The sequence below is a fragment of the Ruditapes philippinarum genome, unplaced genomic scaffold (assembly GCF_026571515.1).
Source record: "Ruditapes philippinarum isolate M1 unplaced genomic scaffold, ASM2657151v2 ctg1412_1_1_1_1, whole genome shotgun sequence".
Classification (NCBI taxonomy): domain Eukaryota; kingdom Metazoa; phylum Mollusca; class Bivalvia; order Venerida; family Veneridae; genus Ruditapes; species Ruditapes philippinarum.
The window spans coordinates 48,837-53,822 of NW_026858329.1; positions in this window are offsets into that span (position 1 = coordinate 48,837).

The following is a 4,986-nucleotide window of genomic DNA, read 5'->3' on the forward strand; positions in this document are numbered from 1 at the left end:
AATGCACAAGAACCATAACCCTTTTTGGACTAATTACATAGTTCTTGCATTTTGTTGCATTTTCTTGTCCAGTGCATAACTTAAAAACTGGTTGTTGGAATTCAATACAACTTCATACAATGGTCAAACGCAATGAGTGGAAGTACAGTGTACAATAACCATAACTCCATCTATTGTATTTATAGAGTTATTGCCCTTTGTTTATTTTTCTTGTCCGGTGCATAACTTAAACACTAGTGTTTTGAATTCAATACAACTTCATTCAAGCGCAATGAGAGGGAGTTCAGTGCTCAAGAACCGCAACTCTATCTGGACTTATAACAGAGTAGTTCAATAAAAACTTCATCAATGGTCAACCACAGTGAAAGGAAATGCAACGTACAAGAACCATAACTATCTTTAATTGCCCAGAACCATAACTCTATTTCAGTTCTTTTGCAAGGTATTCTGTTACTAGTAACTTCCTAATTTCCGAAGCAGTCTTGCGGGGGTATTAATCACATTAAGTAATAGCTCTAGTTATTGAAATACTTAAACAAAAAATATATTTATTTAGCGATTACAGACAGGTCAATAATATATTTTTATTGTAAGAAGTACAGAATATGCATTCTTTGTTGAAGACGTAATTGTTGTTGAAAACATAACATTTTTTTGCAAATGATAGCTACAAATTGTAAAATAACAGATTATATGAATGATTGAATTTATATAAGTGTTAATTAGTAAGCATCTGTACAATTAGTTTGTCCAATTCAATTTGGTAAATGCTTATTAATGGACACTAACCAGTTTGAAATTATTTTTCATAAACAGTCGATTTACTAGACTGATAAATAGTAAGCCAATTTCCTAAAGCAAGTGTGTTACGATTCATTTGGAATGCTGTTATCCTATTGGACAACAAATAAGTTCAAACACTAAATGAAATATACCGTTACTTCTATTTTTATTCAGATCAAAAGAATCTAAAGCGATGCTTAGAAGACGAAGACTTGCCAGCTTCGAGAAATGCGAAAAGAATGAAAAGTGTGTACCTTGTTTTTTGTTCTTATCTATATTTATTCGACAAATATAAAGATTTCTAAAAGTTTACTATATTCAAAATTTTGAAACAAAAACTAAAACCAGCTTATGAATGAGACGTAATGAAGTTATATCTATTATTCTTAAAATGCAGTATAAACATGTAAAGGTTAATGTTGATCTAATATATTCATTACATTATTTCTTATTATTATCAAATTTGCATCATAACCTACTCTGTTAAATTAAGTGCCCACTGTATTTTGAAATGTCTGTACATTTTTACAAAAGTGTTTTGGTTAAAGGTAAAAGTAACAACCACTGAAAATACATGTATGTGTTTCCAAAAATTAAAGGAACTCCACTGAGGTTTATAAGCCTAAAAACATAATATTTTAATTTTCACATAGATAAACATGAGCACTTAAAAAGAGAAATATTAATAAAATATGACCAAGAAATTTACAAGAATTATATTGAAAATCATATGTTTGTGCTATTCTCAGTCCGATTTGAGTGTAAAGCGTTTAAACGCTTTTCAATTTTGGGTCATTTTTCACTATTATAATAATTATTCTGGAAAAACGGAGCAACCTAATGATCTGAAATTTTGCACATAAGTTATTAGTATAGATCTACATCAAATGGAGTAATGATCTCAAAAAAAATATTTCCAGTCCCGTCATGTCAAAAAACGTCAGTGGAGTCCCTTTAAAGTAGGAATAACAGATAAAGGGAGGTAATATAAGTATGATAAATTTGGAAAAATCGTTTGACATCTTCATGACTTCGCAGTCAAAATTTTGTATTTGTTAGAGACATCAGTCAATGATGAATACAATCTAAGATTTAACGTATTGTAATTAACAAAGACGACATTAACTGGGTTAATATTTTATGGACATCTCAGGCATTCTTTGACACTATAACTATCACTCTTTGCATACTGTTTGATTACTTTTGCTAAACAATTAGATTGTACAATTCACTGATATAATAAACAAGGCAGATGTTTCACGATATACTGTAAACAAGTTTCATTGAATTACCTATAACCGGAAGCTATATAATCAAATGATAAACACTTTCTTGTTTACTTCCAGAGTGATGACCATTAGACCAGCACGTAAAAGACACAATTATAAAAAATGATTCGGAAGTGAAAATCATGCAATAAGCAAATTAAATTAGATTTTGAATAACTGCAGATACTATGATCTTTTCTTAGCTCCACTTTTCGGAGAAAAAGTGGAGGTTTTGCCATGACCTACCCGTCTGCCTCAGCGTTGGTTAACCTTTTCAGTTAAAACTTCATTTTTGTTTATGGTCATTAACTTTAATATTAATAAATCTATAACATTGAAACTTCATTTGTGGCTACTTTTTAGCATAAAAGGCCAAAGATCAAGGTCACTATCACGTATAAAAGGTTATACGTTAGGGTCATTTTCTTCCGAATTTATTACAGTTATTCACTTTAAACTTGATTTCATTATCATCATGTAATATATAAAAGGCAAATAATCCTTAAAATATATTTTACGAAGTTATGCCCTTTTTAGTTATATTGTTTTGCCCTGATGAAACTTTTTGTTAAGGTTAATTTCTCAGAAACTATTAAAGATATTAACTTTAAACTCCTAATAAAATTGGAGTGCTTTCCAAAGAAAAGATAACCCTGAGGCGCATTTTTGCTAAATAAACTCACTTATATATTCGTTTTTATATTTCATAATTTTCTCAAAATTATCAAAGATATTACTTCAAACTTGAAACACATTTTTAATATGAAGGCATTCCTTCTGCCAAACAGCCTATCAGAATTATCCCCCTTTTCCAGTTTGCGTTCATATTATCAAGTACTGAGAAAATAGGAGCATGCTGATCCTCGGGCAGCTCTTTTTGTTTTTACAGTAGGTTGAGAATATAAGTATATGCTGACTGCAAAATCTAACGTTATTTTGTTTATTTTTTTAAGAATCAACTTAGAGTTTGCTCTGTTTGTTTTGTTGAATGCATCAGAAAATAATTATAAAAATGAAATAAATTATTTGTTATAAATGTACGTATAAACAATTTTGGCAATAAACGTGTCTGGTTTATCTATTGGAGTTGTGTCTTGTTTTGTTTCGTTCAATATTTTGCTTCTCTTTCTTGGAATATTTTTTTTTGCGATCACAAAGTAACTGCTTTTTCAGACTTTACAAGTTCAGAGCAAATCTATATTACTGTCCAATCAATTATACCCCTTCATTGTTTTTCCAGACATATATCTGGACCGATTATTCTCATATTTCTTCCATAAGTGTCCTTACAAAATCACAAGAGAGAGGTCAATGGTCAACACATTATAATCATTAAGCAACGGATATAAATGCCTCTTATTTAATACACATACACGCACGCACGCACGCACGCACACACACGCACATATATATATATTACTGATGACTTCTGATCACAAAATGACTTTTTGAAGAAAGTATCTTACATATAAAAGTTAAATGCATACATTGAAATTATTGAATTGTTAGACAGTTTGTAAAGAAATTATTATTTAATATTTTATCCTAATTGATGGATCATACATTCTGTTTAAAACTTGTTCACAAGAATCTAACTGATATTCTTCATTTATATTGTTTCTATGTTTTGTATACATATTATGTAGTCAATTAACTCACAGATTTAGAAGAAACGTTGCTGTTATGATATTTTAGTGAGGAGGAAACCTATATATTTCAGAACCCCGTGAGTCATTATTTTAGACCCCAAACTCCCTCACAAGTTACTTTTAAAATATTTAATACATTGTTTCTTATTATTGTATTGGTACATTTGTTTTGAAATTTATTTAAATCACAACATGTATGGTTTTCTCATTCTATTGTGTTTCTGTCTTTTTCAGTATTGATGGTAATTCTCTCTTTTTTTTTAATACGGTTAACTTTTTCATATTATTTTTTATTTAATCAGGTGTTCCGAAACTATCAATATGTTATACTTTTTCCCAGAAATATATATATGTCAGACAGAAACACTATTTTTTCAATTACTTATTGTTGTTGCTGTTTTACGTTAATTGACATAATTTATATGATTCGTTTATTGACAGTGAAAAATATTTTTTATCATGGAAAGTGATTTAATTTAAGTGATATTCGCATTACTTAGACATTTCGGATATTATGCTTTTAAAAAGATATAACATTTTTCATTAGAATACTAAAAAAAAACACTTTTAAAAAATGAAGGTACAAACAGTTTTATCACAATAATGAAAAATTAACCGGTGTCAATAATTTCACATCATTACTATGTAGTACTGAGTACTTGATAACACTAAATCTTTAATAGTGTAGTACATTAGCTGTTTTAGATAGCCAAATGAACTAAACATTCGATTTTATTATACTGATAATACCCTTCCAACTTGACAAACCTTGTGACTGAAATGTAAGTTGGTATCAAATATGTTTAACTGTCAAACTTGACATTTCTCAAACGGTGCACAAGAAAAAAGACGAAAGAGAAATAAAATAGCACAGATAGAATAAAAACACGGACACATGTTTTGCTAGTAAAAGGAAATATGAAATGAATTAGTAGTAAACATTTATACACAGTTACTTTTCAGCCATCTAGGCAATACCAATCCACCTTGCGTGCCAAGGAATGCTGGCATAGCTCACGCCCTTAAATTGGCGGTACTTCGTAACTGTGCATGAAAGTTTCATTAAGAAGATTTGTTTAGATAGCCCATTCTTAAAGAATGAACATCTGCAAAAAATGCTGGCAGTTTGTTCCACAGAGGAATATAACGAGAAAAGAAGCTGAACTTCAAGTGGACGTTGAATACTGCAGGAATCGGGTACTGTGTGGCGACATTTGTCTGGGTTTAGTTGGCCGGGATTTATCTCTACAAGTTATGAATGATTTTGTTTAGCATACTGAGTTGAA